Source organism: Idiotropiscis lumnitzeri, chromosome 2, assembly GCF_059441095.1.
Source record: "Idiotropiscis lumnitzeri isolate Australia: NSW breed Sydney's pygmy pipehorse chromosome 2, RoL_Ilum_1.0, whole genome shotgun sequence".
NCBI classification, from domain to species: domain Eukaryota; kingdom Metazoa; phylum Chordata; class Actinopteri; order Syngnathiformes; family Syngnathidae; genus Idiotropiscis; species Idiotropiscis lumnitzeri.
In genome coordinates, this window is record NC_142392.1 from 7,592,219 (window position 1) to 7,611,792 (window position 19,574).

The 19,574-nt window shown below is 42.0% G+C and overlaps 1 protein-coding gene across 1 annotated transcript in view; it reads right to left on the minus strand.

Moving 5' to 3' along the window:
- LOC148341565 (uncharacterized) overlaps positions 1-19,574 on the minus strand; it is a 49,397-nt gene that overhangs the window by 18,756 nt on the left and 11,067 nt on the right. The window lies entirely within an intron of this gene.

Here is a 19,574-nt window from a genome sequence, read left to right on the forward strand (position 1 = left end):
AAAAATAAACTCGAGTGTTTGCTGACGGCAAACGTTCTCTTCTTTATTGTTTGGCAATTTTCAAAATCCCAAAAATTAACCACCGACATAATTTATATTTCATCGCGCCAAAGGTAATATCTAATCATATACATGCCCCTTCTTTACTTCTTTGTCGACCAATCATAAAACTGCAAGGTGTCATGTGACACACGTTACAATCTACTTTCTTTTGGTGCATATGAGTAGTCTGGCCTCTCACTCGTTTCCAAACTAGACATTTGTATTCAAATATTTACAATGAGGGGAATCTTTGCCATATTTACATTAATAAAGTCCCTTTCCAATTATTTCTTTAATAACATGATATTCACAATAGAACAGGTAATATTATTAAAGTCCAAAAAATGGCATGGACGATATTTGTAATTAAAAAAAAAAAATGTCTCATCGTGTGGTCTGAAGAATATAAAAATATTTGTTTCCCCTTTTTATTACAATGTGTGTTTCTTCTACTTTTCAGGCTACTGTATATTCCCACGAGATTCATCATATAATTGAGGAACAACCCCGTCTCGATTTGTTCATAAATCACCGAGCATCGCGTTATTCCGAACGTTGCCCGATATAAAGAAGAATAATTAGGTGGATGGTGAGAAAATAACGATTGTTGGCTCAATTACGATTTAGTCACGTGACGTCGTTTGCACGCTCCCGAGCTATGGTATCACGCCGCACATTTAATCACGCGGTTATTTTCGACTGTGTGCCATAAAAATGTTATTGCGGCAACAAAAACACACTCTCCTGCATATGTGAGCTTGATTTGTCGTTATGGCCGCAAATAATTTCAACTGCGCGTCGACGGTACTTAAGGCGACAAAATTGCTCCAATACATTTCATTTCAATTTTGTTTATCGACTCAACTGTTGGGACGTGTTGGATCAAAATCGCCGTCACCGTCTTGAATTGGACTCAGAAGGGACAGACAAATGGCCGATTTACTACGACAAAGATCATGTATTGAAATTCTGCAGCTGCTTTGAGGACTCGCTGATTATTGCACATAAAGAGGAGATGGCCCAATAAACTAAGTTTATTTCAAGGTCCGTAAAAGCGGCGGCCTGCGGCGCCCGGGCGCAGTAACATTTAAGGTCAGCCAGGTGCACTTTCATCACTGCTTGGTTATCAGGATGACGGTCCCGGGGCTCAAGAAGAATCCGATAAATTAACTCCACGATGCCCCATGCATTGATCCTCGCGTGGCTACAACTGGATTGTTCTCACCTCCGCGCTGTTGGCTTAGCCAGGCACTAATGGCGCTTGTTTGCGAAATTCTTTTTGCGGTGCACTTAAAGAACGCCGTCGCTTTCTAGAAGGCTTTTAAAGTGCATTTGAATTAAAGTGAGAGATGAACTTGATAGAGAAGTTCAAAGTCTTCTGCGGACTATTCAAAATGTCAGTCATACTTAGAGGGAGATGGACTGGGTGTATTTAGTTTTTTTTGCAGGATTCCGTTAAGATGGAGGTATGGGAAAATCTCATTCGCTGCCATTGACGGATATAGAAGTCAAAAAAGTACTTTCGTTGTACCGAGGCTGGCAGTGCATTATTAAGGTGAAATTTTGACACGTCATCATTTTTAACGATTAAAATCAATGGAAATTAAAATGATTCATCATGCATTTAGTATGTTACCACCTAAAAAAATGTTTTCATGAAGTCAGATCTTTTCAACATATGGAGCACAATAGCTCGGAAACGGGAACGATTCCCACTTCAGTTGCGGAACAAGATGTCTGCACATTTTCACACTTGACTGCGGCCAAATAAATAATTCCAAGCTCACTTTTTTTCTTTCTTCCGAAGCAACAGCAATTATCAGAAATACCAAATTAAAATCTCTTCATTGTAGTATACAGCTCTGAAAAAAAATATCATCTTCAGTATTTTGACCATTTTGAACTTGATTATTTTTTTTTTTTTTTTCAAAAGCAGTTCAGTATCATTGTCACACTGAGCTACAGGTGAGTAAACATATCTGGCTCCTGGCGCCTCTTAATTCCAAAAGTGGCGGCTGTGCTGCAGTGCATGCAAGTCTTTTTTTTTTTATTTATTTTTTTTTTTGGGGGGTCTTCAGCCTTGAGCATCTATCACAACACATTACTTTGTCCTGCGTAAACACAGCGTTGGCTCGCCCAAACTGAGCAGCACAAGGACCCGCTAACCAATGTGCGTGCGTGTGATGTCCCCAAGGCTGTGTGACGTCAAAGTGCATTCAAACTCTCCCCTACATACAAGACAACGTGACGCATTCTGTTAGTCGCTGCCAACTAAGACAAGACTGAGTAAATGCGGTGCAGAATGTTCCACATATCCTCAAGGCAATGTTAAAATGAATGGCTCATAAAATTCACTGGATACTTCCTTAGGCACGCCTCCAAATTTGAGCTTCTTATAAAGCAGCCTTGATTAAAAAAAAATAAATAAATAAAAAGATAATATACAGATTTGTTTACTACTATCAGAGATATATTAATTTAACGGGGGTATGTTATGAAATAGACTTATTACATTTATTTTCTTGCTTATAAATTGTTGGCTCGCTGGATTTCCTTCCCATATATCGACTGTGAAATTACACAAAGATGTAAATATTTTGTTTGGAAAATGTGTGCGTCACATCACAATTATGATCATTTACATAATACCCTGACCATGCCGAGTTTCTAGAGCAGGGGTGGGCAAACCATTTGATTGACGGGCCACAATGGGTTTGAAAATTTGACAGAGGGGCCGGACCGGGAGCCGATGGATGGAGTGTTTGGGTAACCTCACCTCGTCAGAGAAAATAAATACATTTAATTTGAAATAAAACTGAACAAAAGCATGACAACAATATGTACGTCTTTGAAAAACCACCGTATTTAGAAAATAAAACATTAACAAGGTTTATTCATTTAAGTTTTTTTCAAGTTTGGCGGGCCGTATTAAAACGTTTAACGGGCCCGCATGTGGCCCCCGGGCCGTACTTTGCCCACCACTGTCCAAGCGGAAGATCCGCCCAAATTGTCAATTCAAAGCAAAAAGGTAAGCAGAGCTGCATTGAGGTTCTGATAAGTGGAAGCGTGCAGTTCACGACGCACTATTTGCGTTTGTCAATGTGTCCAATGCATGCGCCACATACATGGATCTGCACACTAATTAATCATGAGACGCTGCCTCCATGACGGAAAATCTCGATGGGAACTTGTTGCTTTTCTTGGGGGGGGGGAATTCGGGGGCTCCACCTTTAGCTACGCCAATAGTCACCATGGTAACGAAATCTACTCGCCAAGCTCATCACATACACCTGGGGAATTGTTTGAAATGATGAAATTTACGGAGAAAAATAAGTATTGGTCTGTTTAATTCATAACGTGTGACAATAACCAAGTTCCCTGGACTTGAACTTGCATGTGTGCAGCGGTGTAACGTTTCCTGTGTGGGTAGTCTTTCATGTGAACAGCAGTATATCCTTTCTCTTTGTCCCATCTTTCCTACACATCTCTCAACAGACTAAGGAGGACTCCCCTCAGGGGAAGTAACCCCGCCCCCCCCCCCACCCCCATCCCCGCCAACCAACCATCCGTACATCCTTCTCACATCACAGCTACCTGATCTTCCCTTAAAGTGACGCTCAGCCGACCGCTTCGATTAGTGTAACCGAGGCCTTTCTTGTGTTCTCGAGTTACAGCTCACCCGAACACACTAATGATGTTTTATTCTCATAAATCCGCCCTCAAACATGTTTTCGCAGATATACGATACATTGTAAAGGACTGCCGTTTCAAAAACGTCACTCGCTTTTCAAAAGGCGACCCCGCCGCGCCATTATGTCGTCATTCAATACGTTTGCCGCGCATTCACACATTGCTGGGAGTCGAGACATTATACTGGTGGGAAATATAAGACGGGAACACAACAATGTCAACCCCCGCGCGGCGGAATTTGTTACAGTCATGCATTTAAAAGACAGATCAATCTACTCGAGCGGAAAACGCGCCATCTGTCCGACATAATGGATTGCAGCACAACAATGTCATGCGCAAAGTCAGTACACACAGGGAAATATATAAGCACATAAAACTCTTTTTTTTTTTTTGTTTCGCAGGTTCTCCTATGACAAGTCGCTGCGTCTTCCAGTGTATCTTTAGGACCAAAGTGGCAACATTATGAGTAAGGATGCAGCTCAATGACAAGCTGGCAAGAGAAAAATGAAGTATCATAATGCTGTAAAGAAAGGGAAAGCAAGGTGTTCACTATCTCTTGGAAGAATAATGGTTTCCAAAATATGTGTTCATGTCCCGAAATGTCAGGGAGGGGAAAAAATATGGAGGAACGACAGAATAGTTTAGAATCCGAAGGATGCCGCACCATGCTCCAAAGCATACCACATCATCTACAAGACAATGAAAGGTATGGAAAAGCCCAAATGTCATTTCAAAGCATTTTTCACCATGAATGTGGTCAATAATCTGTAATGAGCTCTCGTGAAATCTTTTTGAGGGAGAAAGTAAAACTAAACAGATGAAATAACGGGGTTGCAAAAGTGTGCACACCCTTTTATATTTTCGGAATTAACCAGTCACATTAAAAGTCATGTGGAATGGGAGTAAGCAGACATGCGGCACCGTTTAAAGGGCCTTTGATTAACCACAAATCATGTTCAGATGTTCTAGTGGGCTTTTCTGGCGTCACGTAGTACAACACAAGCCGTGGCCCTCAGAGAGCTTCCAGATCAAAGTTCAGCACGGAAGATCATATTTTTTATACATCACAAAAACCTGACATTTGCAACAAGGGTGTGTAAACTTTTTATAGCAACGGCACTGTATAGGAAGATGAATCGTTTGGAGAATCAAAGGAATGACTCTCGATCCAAAGCAGATACAAGTTGGGAACCAGCGATCTGAATGTATTTTGTTGATTGTAAAATTCCACAGCTACGATGTGGTTTAAATAATGAAAAGTGACAGTGTTGCTCAGCCTGGCTGCTTTCCACGTTTCCAACGAAAGCCGCGACGAAAAAGGTGGGGAGCAATTGGCAGCGGTTGAGCCACTCTCTTCCCAAGTCCCTTCACACCACATATTGCGTGAAAGAGGAAAGACAGACACACACCTGCGTCTGTCCTCGCTACCTCCACGCTGCCGGCGGATATCGGAGTTGGCTCTGAAAGTTTGCGCCCACATTTGCCCCCACGGCTCCCTCTCCTGGGATTGAGTGACGTGTGGGCGTACGAGAAGAGGGGAGTGGGGGGGGTCGGGGGGGGGGGGGTTACTCCAAAACTAGCTCCTATCAAACAGTTTCCATAGCAACGGCCTCAGGAACGTTTAGCAGGTATGGGGATGATGTTGAGTCTCAGAGAGGGCCGGTCGGAATAAACCACTCAACGCTCGCTGACTTTAATGAGATCCGCGTGAAAGTTTGATGGAGGGCTGTCACGGAACGTTAGCGGCGCGCAACCCCCGGGGATGCAAGGGGGTGGGGAGGGGGAGGGGCTTAGGGGAGCCAGAGTGTTGGGAGGGTGACAGCAAAAATAAAGAGTGGCCTTGAAACGCTGTTTATTGGTGACCTTTTTTGAAGAGTGATTTTCAAGCCGGCTCCGGTTGTCATCCATTATTGAGCAGTGCGGAAACAGAGACACAATGCAGACATTTTTAAAAGCAAATACACAACGTTATAAATTCTTGGCATATCTTCTATTGTATTTTTGGTTCTCAGCGTAATGTGGATCACAAACTATCTGGCCAGTCATCTGTTGAGAAACAAACATTAAAACGCATAATACCCTAACTCAAAGGTGGGCAAACTACGGCCCGGGGTCACATGCGGTCCGTTAAACGTTTTAATCCTGCCCGCCGAAATTGAAAAAAAAAAAATGAAATGAATAAACCTTGTAAATGTTTTATTTTCTAAATATTGTGGTTTTTCAAAGACGTATATATTGCTGGAATGCTTTTGTGTACTTTCATTTAAAATCAGATTTATTTTTTTTCTCCATTGAGGTGAGGTTACCAAAACACTCCATCCATCTGCTCCTGGTCCGGCCCCTCTGTCAAATTTTAGAAGCCATTGCGGCCCGCCAATCAAAAGGTTTGCCTACCCCTGCTCTAACTGGTTGGCAGTCAATCGCAGGGCATGTTCCAATCATTTTCTGTAGAAGTGAAACATTGTCTGAGTCACTAATGAACAAGATACAGGTTCTGCACCCACATGCAAAATGCATATTTTCACACACTGAATATATTTCCATATATTGCTAATATCTGCCTGACTCGTAACCACCTACAGTACATGCATCGGCACTCTCCAACACGCGTGTCACGGTGACAGAGTGTGTATATATTATCTCAGGGGTTGGGGTGGGGTGGGGGGGTGAATGTGACCTGACAGGTCCAGTAATTGCATTCAGCGGATCATAAAATTGCACGAGTTGCATCACTCTTGCCCCAATGACAGGAGGCGGCGGCGAGGGGATGCGGCCCCGAGGTTTAAATGCACGGTGCGTTCCCATGCAGTGTTAATTAAAAAAATTTTTTTAAAAAGAATGCAGGGGCGCCTGCGTGCATAACAATACTTTACCAAAAAAAGTCCACTCCATAAATAATTTCATGGGAGTCATTTATTTTTTTTTTTCACCTCCAACCCCAGCAGCTCGGAGACTCAATTCATCGCCCGGGTGCTCATCTGTGTAAATACACTCGACACACGAGGCAGCTTCTCCATGCATTTAGTAGCAAGTCTACCCTCAGAGTTGCAAATTTGTTTGTCAGCCAAGAAGCAACGACACCATTTCGAAATACTTGTCCTTTTCACAATGAATATTATTTTTACAGATTACAGCAAAAGTCGCGGAGCTTCGCTATCGCTTCTTAACATCTGCATTCAGACGGTTGCTTCCGGTCCAGACTGAATTGATGCTGCGGTGAGAAATATATTATGTATCGAAGACAGCTATACAGTCGGTCGTTAACAAGCCTTTTAACGTCAAAATTAACTCCGACTGCATAATTAGTTGCTTTGTTTCTGCCCTCAACGGGCTTTTCAAAGTCTTTCTCCGTCACAATGCGGGTGACAAGACACATGCAAAGCTGTCAAATAAAGGAAAATTGTCTTTTTTTTTTTTTTTCCACACCATCCTTTGTTTTATTCACGGAAGACAAAAAGAGTTTCTGACAGGCACGGACCAACGGCTGAGCGTCGACGCTTTCAGTCAAAGATAAAAAGAATTGCAGGAGAGTTGTGTTGGAATAATAATGTTAACAGTCTTCAAAGGTAATGAAAAAGACAAAGAGAAGTTGTGGAAAAACCTTGTTCTCAATCGAAACAGTCTGCACGCTTTAAAAAAAATAAATCGCCATTGAATGTTTGAGGGGAGTGGAAAAAATAAATAAATAAAAAAAATCAGAACCTGATGGAACATTCAGGCCGGACGCCCACGCGTGTTTTGTCATTCTTTGAAGCTATTTCATAAAACAAAAGGTTTTTCTGGAACCTTGCGAGTGTTGCTATTTCCATGGCAACCGCATGTACGGCAGCCGTGAGCTTTCTGGAAGCCGCTCGGATTACATGGAGGGTCACGGTGGAGTGGAGCTGAGAAGGGCAAACATAAGGAAGAAAGAAAAAAAAAAAAGAATTGATGAATTTTGGAACGCGCACAGAAAGCAAATTGTAAGAAAAAAAAAAAAAAAAAGCAAAAATAGAGAAGCACTTTCTAAAATGAACGGCTTCGTAATTTAGGTCGAACATCACTTAATAATCCCTCGAGGTCCCCGATGTTACCTTTTAATGAACTTTCAAGCGACATCTGACGACAATAAAGCTGCCTTGTACTCTCGAAAATCAAAACAAGTTTTCCTTTTTAACTAACTCAACCCAAAGCCTCAGGACACAATTAAAAAGCAGACCCAACAAACCTGTCGCGTATGGATTCGATGAAGCGATCAGAGCTTCTGCTCACAAAGAGCTTTTCCATTCGAAGCAAGATGGAGACGAATTTATTGTCTATTCTCTTTGAGGAAACGGCAGCAAAGAATGTTTCTTTGATAATGTGAGGCTCTCTCTGAAGTCTCAGCCAAATGCTCTCTGCGAGTATAGAAATGGAGAACACCTCCCCTACCCCCGTGTCATTAGTTAACGTGAATAAACAAACAGCGGCAGATATGTCATTTCACTTGCTTGATTGGATGCAGAGTTAGTCTGTCTGGTCTCTGGGTTGGCTCTCCAGAGAACGCCGACTTTCTGGCAACTGGCGCTTAAAGAAGCGGACTGAAAATCTACAGAGCGTTCTCGAGCCACACGGTGAATAATACATGCGCGCATTTGTACACGAGGCTTCGATGTAAACACACATTTGCAGGAAGTGAGCGGTTGAGTCACGAACGCTGGCTAACGCAGCTTCAACAACAGGTCGTATGAATAAATGCATGAGAATAGGATCGGAGAAGGTTGAAGAAATGTGTATTTTTTTAAAAAAATTTTTTTTTACATTTGTAGACGCAATACTTGCAGGGGTGGACTGAAAAATTCTCATAGATAGTCATTTGTATTATTTTTTTTATATTGATTATATAATGATTGTTCCCATTCATGTATTGGACCAGGTGTGGGCAAACTACGGCCCGGGGGCCACATGCGGCCCGTTAAACGTTTCAATCCGGCCTGCCGAACTTGAAAAAAAATGTCATGAATAAACCTTGTAACCCACGCCTGTATTGGACTATTCTATCTTGATCTTAATCCATCCACCGAACATATCTCCGCAAAAGCGAAGTGCTCACTAACACAGGTTTAGACAATATTTGAGAGATATATTTCTCTTGGGTCTTTGAGTTGAGTTCCTGAAATTTGGAGCAAAAACAAACATGTTGCATTTTTTTGAGTCGATGGCCGACAATTTTTATGAATAAGGCCGCAGGGTCGAGGCCGGAAGGCTGCCCAGATCGCGGCCGGGTGGTAGGGGACTGACCGGCAAAAAAGGGTCAAGTGCCCAGCTCTGGTGTTCAGTTGATTTCAAGGAACTGAGTCAACTATGTTAAATTGATTATATAAGACACATTTTTTTCCTGGGAAATTGCACCCTCTCAATGAACAAGAGTTCTGATTTAAAAAAAATAAATAAAAACAAACGGAATCTGTAGCTAGCTCGACATTCACGATTGGTTTAGAGAGAGAGGCCATTTTGCCAAATGACATGCGGTAAAAGGTCGCTAAATTATTCGCTTAATTGGGACATCCTTCTATTTTCACAGCTTAGCATAATTAGGGTGCTCTTTTAATTGCCTAATTTCAGACTACGCAAGACCTTTGCATGCGCCATCATGGATTTGTCTTTAGAAGATTTGTGATACAAAAAAATAAAATGAGCCTACGAGAACATCTGAACTTTATTTGGGGGTTAATATAGAACAAAGGGGTGTGTAGACTTCTTATATCCACTGTATTAGCTAATGGAAAAATCAATGTATGCCCCATTACATTCTTATTACATTAGCCGCATACTCTCGGCCCTAATTTACATATTTGCTCCTCACGGGTTTAGGCCACATTAAATTGCTAAAACGCAACCATCCAAACGCTGCCACTTTTCCCTTTAAAGAAATTACCCAAGTGGCAGACCTAACAGCACTGCTGACAAATGCATTTCAGGTGAAGCGATTTTAATTTACACCGACGTAGTGGTTGAAATATCCAAATTCGACATCGCAAAACAAATCCGGTTATTTGGCTTTAGCATTGACTCGAGAAGGTAAAGACTTATTCCGTCGCTTGACAGTCTGCTAATTGCCTGCTACTTTAGGTTGTAATTAGCGCCGTGCATGTTAACATCGAGGGTCTTTCCATTTCATTGTCAGAATGTTTTGACAGGTGCTCGCCGAACGCTGACACATGAATGGATGTAGTGGAGTGGAACTATTGACATGATGTGGGATTTGTACCTGCTTGTTATTTCCCCAGAGGATTTTTTTTTTTTGGGAGTAGACCTTGCAGTGCAAAGGCCCTCTTGAAATTGCTTCTTCTTCATCTTCATTATTCTGTGGTCAAAAATTTGAATTTGGGATGTGCGCCTTTCGTGAACAGAACACTCAGGAATTCTAAAGAACCGATGAAAAAAAAAAAACACAGGAATTCTTTCATTTTGGTTTGTAGCAGGCATGTTCAGGATATTAAGGAGGGATATACTCGGTGTATAGGAATCGTTCGTTTTGTCTGTGTTTCTATGAAGCTAGCTAGCTAATTTTTTATACATTTGTATGTGTACTATCTAAAGCAACTTTTTGATTGGCGGGCCACAATGGGTTCTAAAATTTGACAGAGGGGACGTGGATGGAGTGTTTTGGTCAACTGACCTCATCAGAGAAAAAAAAATACATTTAATTTTAAACGAAAGTGAACAAAAAAAAAATGTGTCTTTGAAATACCACAGTATTTAGAAAATAAAACATTAACAAGGTTTATTCATTTAATTTTTTTCCAGTTTGGCGGGCCCGATTAAAACGTTTAACGGGCCGCATGCGGCCCCCGGGCCGTAGTTTGCCCAGGGCTGATCTAAAGCATACTGTATCTGTGTCTATGTTTATGGATAATTTACATATTTATTTATTTATCAATTTAAAACATTTATCTGTCAATAGCAGGAATATTTATCCATTTTTTATTTTTTATATCCCCATGTCCATGCAGCACTCCTCTTGGTAGCGTATTTCAATTTCTACTCAAATATGTCTATATATCTATATCTCCTTATAATGAATATATATTTACTAGTTCTGTCAAGTGATTATTTTTTTTAACTAATTAATCAGAAAAAAAAAATTCCATGATTAATCATGATTAATCACATTTTTCAACTACTATTTTTTGCGAAGCTTGTAACAGTTCGTCTCCATAGCTATCTCGTCATCCATGCATCCATTTTTCCCGGGGCGTCGGGTGACTGGCTGATGGTGTTAATTGCTGAGTGCCACACTTGTGAGAACCATTTAGTCTTCCATTCTAAAAACCGTCTCTGGTTTGAGTTGTTCATCAGAGAAGTTTTTCAACTGCATTGCGGCAGATGGCTTCAAAAACGTGTAAGTTGCTTTTCATAATCTCACTAACAAGGTGTGACAATTTGTTTCGTGCTTTAGCAGGCAGGAAGGTGCTCATCGTGTTTGGCCGCCAGAGCCCGGGATTGTTCAATTTTGCTGCCAAAGACACTGCTGTGGATGTCGTGACAGCTAAGGGCTGCACGGTTGAAGTGTCTGACCTCAACGGAATGAAGTTTAAAGTCACTGCCACAGCTGAAGATGTCGAGGGTAATGTAGTTTCGCCTGTGTAATGAATGTCGGGACTGCCTTGTCTGGATTAATTGGTGATTTCATCGGAACCAAAACGGTGAAGAGCCAAACACTTTATCTTGGTGCGGTATATTGACTTGGGCGGCCATTTTGTCACTTCTGTCGACTAAAAATGACATCGCCGTCGCTCAGCTGATGACTAATCATGGCTCACCTGTTTTATGAGGCTGAACCCTGAAAACTGTGATGTCATTTTTAGTCGAGAGGAAGTGACAAAATGGCCGCCCAAGAGATGGCGAAAAAGAGGCGGACTTTATTGCTTAACTCATTCCACAAACGCAACGTGAATCTGAATGCTGCGTTTTGAGGAGTGGGGATGCATGGAACATTTTTTATTTATTTATTTATTTTTTTTTTTGGAGGGGGGTTTGACTTCCCCTTTAAAATGGAACTAATTGCTTGGATACACATTTTGATGTCTGAGGATCCATCAAGCATACAATAAAATTACAAAAGTGTTTTGACTCAACCGGGCAGTGCCCTCGGTGTCCAACTTGGATGCTGTCTGGATGAGCGGCCATTTTTATTTCCCCAGAAGCAATGTCCGCACACATAAAAATGATCCAACTGTTCTTCTTCCACTACCGGCTCTCGGGAGACAATGTTCATTGCTAATGGCATCAACGGACACTTGAATGGAACACTTTGGCCACTTCGGGTTTTGTACACTTGATATTGACCACCGAACAACCACTGAATAATAAAATGCGTTTCAATCTGTTTCTGGACACTTGTACTGATTTAAATGTAAACTTTAGATTGGGTTAGTAAAAAAAAAATCCCAACTGACCATCGCTGAAGTTAAAGCTTTGCAATTATGAATGCTGAAAAACTTTCAAAGTTACCGATAATTTTACAATAATTGTGTCGATTTGGTTCCTACGTGGGTGATGTGAAATTTGCATCATTTTATTTTTACTCTCCACAAAATTCCACTAATGTTGTGCCACAAGGTCAGAGCCCCCCCCCCCCCAAAAAAAAATAAAATGGTCACCAGAACCTTGTGGCACGTACAAAGCACAGCCTCTGCATATAAGAAAAGCAGCTAGAGAAGCGCCGCTTGCCCAGCACCGTCTAACATTGAAACATTTGAAGTTTTCCCTTTCATGTAAAGAGAATATTTGATTTGAGAACACTGTCAATTGCAAATGGGGAAATGGTTGTGCTGCTGACACCGTAGAACAATTTTTTTTTCTTAACTGCCTTCTCACTAAAAAGCCGCTCGCTCGCAATATCACTTTTTCAGCAGCGAGTTGCTGTACGGCCCCGGTGTATTAGCAACGAGACGGAAATAGAACACGCTCAGCCAACAACGGACATTTCAACTGCAGAGCTTCCGCTGTTTTAACGGCCCACTTCGCAAGAACTTGGCGGCGCGCTTGCACGTCACCGAAAGGAAGTTAAACGCACTCCGTATTCACGTCCACCCCGGACTAATTCGCACGCGGAAGTCGCTGAGAGAAGTGCAATCCATTATTCATTATGTATCTGGAAAATGTGGCACGGAGGGAACGATGCGGCGTGTTTTTAGGTCAGCATGACGATAGAAGTGCGGGGGGGGGGGGGGGTTGGGGGGCGGGGTTAACGTAACAAGCGCAAAACACAGAAATTCCATTTGTCACGATCGCTGGCTTGACTCGTTCAGACTGCGGTACTCCGTGACTGGGCATTTTGCCAGTTGAGAGATAAGCAGCGGACATCTTATTGGTGTCATAAAACACCATCAGTGTCATATTGATCCACTTTTCTCAGTTGCATCTATCAGTCAGGGATGAGAGACTCAAGGGATCGCCGATGGCCATTATTCTATTTTTAATTTGCAGTCTTGCCGCATTTTTTTTTTTATAGTATAGCACATTATGTTAGACTGCAGAATTTTGTTCGACAGCGAAAATGTCATGCCCTCGCTTGCAGAATAACATCGGCGGGCGCGTTAACATGACCGCTCATTAATTGTCATTCGAGTTAAAAAAAAAAAGTGTTTTATTGAGTCTAACATAAGAGACTGGGTCGTTTTTATGACTTTTCACATGATGTGACTTTTAAGCATCGCGTGAATAGTTAATAAATGTTTTATGGAAGAGTATAATCGATTGTGAACTCCATTCCATTGCTTTGGATAGTTTCTAAATGTATATGATCTGATTATAATAATCTGCTCGGGATTCACCTCAAAAGGGATCATTTTGATACATGGCGTGGAGGGGGAGAATATACCAATTTGTGTGCATATTTTCAGAAATTTATGAATTCTGTTTCTGAAATGACCAAATGAATAGTAATAGTTTTCCGTAAAATCAAAATTAAGTAGCCGTTCCAGGAAATAACGAAGGCTCATTAAAAAGCAGCGCCGTGCAGTTATGAAACCATTCTCGAAAATGCAATAAACGTCTTCATTATGCCCACAAGTCACGCTGTAAAAGTTGAGTTTAAAAAGATAAAACATACAGATAAACAAGCCAATTTGTAAAGCCGAACTATATCTTCCTGCAATGAGAACGACTTTCATGCTATGTAATCACAGAACATAACCCGTGATTTATTGCATCGATTCTACACAAGGTCCCTTTACAAACTCAAAAGCACATTTTCACCACGTGGTTCGACGTCTGAGGCGCACACGGCACAGCGGGGACGCGTGTGTGTGCGTGTGTGCGTGCGCGCGCGCGTGTGTGTGTGTGAATGAAGCCTGGAAAGATTTATGCCAGATGGTCCAACTCTTTGTGCGCCGCCACTGGGTATCCTAATTATTATTTGTGTGAAGTGAGTGACCCCGCCCCCTCCCGCACCCCCGCCCCCTTTGAAAGCGGCCGCGCTGGATGACACGGCCCGAGGCGAGCCCAAGACTGACCCTGAGCACAAAGTCGCTATTCTCCACACTCGCATGCACGCCGAAGGAATATTTGTTAAAAAGTGCACACGTAGACAATGTAATATATACAAAACGCACAGTCGAATCAATGCTTGCGTGCGCGTGGACAGGGACACACGCGCCAATGTCGTGTCTAAAATAGCAGCGGTTAATTAGATTGTGCTGAAAGGAACTTTTATAGTCTGTATGGTCTTTTTAGGCCACGAATAATTCGATGAAGCCAACGTAACTTAGAAGGAAGTTTAAAAAAAAAAAAAAATGAACGCAACAATTATGTGACTCTTTCAAAGCATTTTGTTCACGTTGGATTCAAGTGTGACGTCACAATTGACTCGTCACGTTACAAAGCAACAATCGGATTTAATACAACTTGACTTGATGGCGGACATTTAGAACAAGTGAATATAGTAGCGGAATATGACCACCAGACCTCCTTTTTTGTTTCGTTTTTTTAACCAATAAGAGCAGGTGTGGGCAAACTACGGCCCGGGGGCCACATGCGGCCCGTTAAACGTTTTAATCCGGCCCGCCGAACTTGGAAAAAAAAATAAATGAATAAACCTTGTTCATGTTTTATTTTCTAAATACTCTGGTGTGTCAAAGACATATTTTGTTGGAATACTTTCATTTAAAATTAAATGTATTTTTTTTCCTCAGAAAAAAATCCATCCCATCTGCTCCTGGTCCGACCCCTCTGTCAAATTTCAGAACCCATTGCGGCCCGCCAATCAAAAAGTGTGCCCACCCCTGAATTAGAGACTGTGTTGCTTGTCGCAGAGGGTGACCATATGTTTCTTAAACTAATTGTCTAATGAATTTAATCCGCATAATCTGTACGCAACAAAGGTTCTTTTTGTTCCAGCGGAAACGGCTGTCATCCCTCGCCAAACAGATGGCAAAGCAAAACTGGTCTCCGAAAGACGAATTGTGCTTCGAGACCACTTTTGTTTTAGGGGTGTGTCCTCCCTTGGAATAAATCAAGGTGAGGTTCTGGGTTTGAATCCCGACTCAGGTGGGGCGTTTACACGTTCTCCAGCGACTGTGAAAAACGTTGTTGTCTAAATGATAATAATATTAATGGTAAACATTTCACAACAGACGCATGAATGGGATGACAGAGAGAAAAGGGGAAAAGTCAAGGACACCTCATATCATCCAATCAAATTTATAACTTGTACTAAGTACATTCGGCAGTCTGGCTCCCAGAAATTGAAAAAAATGGAGCAAGTGTGTCCTCTGGCATGCTCCCGCCAACCCCAACCCACACGCACACACATGTATTCCGCACTTCAATCAAAGCACAGCCAGGTGTAAGTACCATTTCAGGCGATGCCCATTATGCAAGGGAAATGTCATTAGTGATTAAACAATTTCATGCATCGGCGCATGCTGCCACATCTCGGAAAAATGGAAGGGCACGGATGGAAAAAAGGTAGCTCGAAAAGACAATGTGGGCATGGGGGGGGGGGGGGGGTGGCAGCACATTGCTTCATATGAGCATCAGTCAGCTGAAGCAAGAGTTTGCTTTTTGTTTCATTTTATCACCTTGAAGTGGAAAATTAAGCAACGTAGATGGCATGAAATACTGATCTACCGATCCATCTACCAACTCACAGAGCTAAATGAGCACCGCAACACTTCTGAAGTCGCTATCTGACTTGATGAGTATGTTACTTTAATGACATCAAATTTATTCCCCACTTTGTTTGAATGGCGGCGGCGGTAACCGCTCGATTAAATCAAATTTCCACTCAATGGCAGGCAATTGTGTTTATAGTGTTGGTGAGGGGTGATAATAAAGCTAATGTATCATAACAACCTTCAGGCTAGTTTGCAACGAGGGCATACTGAGCGCGAGCGTAAGTGTCTCTCCCAAAGGGGCGGCGTGCAGTCGGTTTGACGTCACGGCGCACTCGGCGCAAATCTCTCGCAGCTCGGAATACGTCACCAAAGGACGGTGGCAGAGGCAAACGGATGCCCACGGGTGGCAGTGTGACCTCGGTTGCCACTGAAACGGGGGGCTATTAGCGAGCTACACGCGCTGACGAATATTCAAGATTTTGACTGTTGTATACAGACGTGACATTTTGCTATTACTATCTTTTCAACGGCAGAATCCGTAGGAGGCCATGTTGACGACTCGTCATCGTCAACCTTTTCATCTCGCAAGTGAATGCCGCTTTGTATCGGGGTTAGCTTGCAGGCTAACGAAGGACTTGTAAAATCAGAACGGAGCCACCCATTTGTTCATTTTCTACAATGAACTGAGATTTTTTTTTTTTTTTTTTTATGACATTCTTGTCATATGCAGCTCTGGCCAACATTAACGGCCCAGTCACAACATATATATATATATATTTTTTTTTTTTTGAATGGTTCCAAACCACATCTCCGTTTTGACCAACTACCAGTAATGAGGTCAAAAACAAAACAAATAGCACATCGCCGACTAACAGGATCGACCTATAATATTCCAACAATACTCATTTTTGCGCATTTCATGTCACTTGTCAAGTTTTAGAATGACATTGCAGAAAGAATGGAGCCATCAGTTTGTGGTAGCAATTATGGCCAGGCTTTAAACGAGTGATTCTCAACTTGCAGACAGAAAAAGTTTAATTGCTTTTTGTTTTTATTTTTTTTTAAAGACCACAAATGGTCATTTGTTAGCTTCAAGCTGGCTAATTAGGCGCCCAAAGCGAAAGGATTGGATAAAGGCGTAGTTGTGGAGTAGAGATGGGAAAGATATTGTTGGGAGGATTACTCTAAGCAGGTGTGAATATGGCACCAAAACAAAAGTGTCAGACGGTGGTGGATTTCCGAGATGAGGGAGTTTAGTGATCATTCTAAATTAAAGCCTAGGCTGGTAAAGGCAACATCTGAGGACTTCATTCAGTAATTTGGGTATTTTTCTAACGCTACAGCAGTGAATACATATAAGATAGGCCGGGTGTGGGCAAACTACGGCCCAGGGGCCACATGCGGCCCGTTAAGCGTTTTAATCCGGCCCGCCAAACTTGAAAAAAATTAATTGAATAAACCATGTTAATGGTTTATTTTCTAAATATTGTGGTTTTTCGAATACATATGTGTTGTTGTAATGCTTTTGCAATTATATATTTGCACATTGGTTAACCTCACTTTTTCAAATGTACCACCACAATGAATTAAGGTTGCTGTTTTTTTTTATTTTTTTTTTTTTATGAATTGTCACAAACAAATGCCATGTTTATTTTCATTCACACCATCCCAATTAGTCAGCAGTGAAAATAATTAAAGTCCTGCTTCGGAGTCTAATGAACCAGTCAGAGGAATTAAATGGGAACCTGAAACCCACGCACACATTCCAACATCAATCCAATTATCTTGGTGGCCTTGTCATTTTTTTTTTTTTGTTCCACTGAGAAACGACCCAAAAAGAATTGCACACACAACCCTTGAATGACGTTAAAAAAAAAAAAAAAAAAGTGTGAATTAATAAATACACGGCGGGATCACCTACTGAACCCACGTGGTGCATCGGTGCTCTTGGCCGGCAGCTTTGACGGCAGCGGGAGAAAAGCAGGGAGATTTCCAGTGAGCACACAGACAGAAGCAGAATTTAACAGCCGCACGACGACTTGCATTTAAATCATGTCCCAGCTCTCCTGTCAGTCCTCTTGAGACTCTCACTCAAACACACCGCAAACGACCAACGGATAGTACCCGTTTCATACTGTAGGTACCGCGTCGCTGCTGATGTGCGTGCATACAAATTCCTGATGAGAGAATGTAAAGCATGCCGACATATTACACTCACATGCTGGTAAAAGAAATGATGATAAGTTGATGCATCCGCCTACAAATTTGCTGTATCGGTGTTGAAAGAGAACCCAGTAGTTTAGTCGGTAGGCAGGTTGATCAGTTGTTTGGTATGTGGAAGATGGGCAGGTAAAACCATAATGCCTTTAAAGAAAATAAAATGTAATTTAGTCGATCGCTAAATGTGTAGGAAGAATGGATGGTGGAGCAGTCGGTGAGTATGTAGTTTTGTCGTTTGGTCAGCCTTTAGGTAATTTGACAGAGGGGCCGGACCAGGAGCAGATGGATGGTGTGATTTGGTAACCTCACCTCATCGGAGAAAAAAAAAATGTAACGTTAAATGAAAGTGAACAAAAGCATTAAAACAAAATATATGTCTTTAAAAACCACAGTATTTAGAAAATAAAACATTAACAAGATTTATTCATTTCATTTTTTTTTTTTAAAGTTTGGCGGGCCGGATTAAAACATTGAACGGGCCGCATGAGGCCCCCGAGCCGTAGTTTGCCCACACCTGGTCAAAAGGGGTAGTCGATCAACGCAAAGGTAAGTAGGTACTGCATCTCGGACGGTCCAATCCAAATGGTTTTTTATCCAAGCTACCGCTACCGGTTTGAATAATTGCTCAAATGCTGATAAAAAAAAAAAAAAAACGGACCCAATCCAATCAAAGCACTTTGTAATACTATTTACTTCATTACAAGATGAACGGCGGCATCCCGACGGGTGCCAGAGAGGAGATTGATTTGACTGCTGAAACGTCGAGGCGAGGTCACCTTCTGAATCATTCATTGCAGAAGATGATCGATGGCTAAGTAAGACCTCGGGAGTGGGAGAAAGGAGCGATCCGTTGAAATACGACTCGAGATCAAAACCAGTAAAAACAGCCTGGAGGGGGGGGGTTTATTTATTTGATTTATTTTAGATTTTTGTCAACGATTCGTTTACAGCGTATGGGTTGTATAATAATCACACGAGACACGGCGAGTACTTGTTAACACACTGTTTAGTCATTCGCCGGAAGTCCCTTCCACACCACCCTTCAATACAAAGCATTATGGGACATGTAGTCCTAAATACCTATTACTACATGGGTGGGAATTGGGGAGAAGCAAGCGATGTAAAGCACTGACGTTAATTCAACTGTGAGACTAACGGCAACTGTCATCTTGGACTGTTTGTGCGTATTTGTTTCGAAGAGAAGCGAATATTTATTTCAGTTTGCGTCACGGTGCAGGTGTGTGGCCCCATCACAACATTAGTACCATCGCAGCAAGGTTACAAGGGCCTGTGTGCGCATCCATCCCGACAATGCGAATGGAGTATCATCATTACAGCCTCAGAGGTCCCGGCGGATCATTTTAGCCGTGAGCGTTCACCGCCGATGCCGGGGAAATGTTAATTACCTCGTTGAGCATTCGCACAACTACACACATGCACGCGCATGCGTCCGTTGTGGATGCAAGTGTCCTTCTTCCAAAGACGCATTTCTTCAGCAGGCAAACGACTGTATGTTGAACATTATCTTTGGAATTGTTT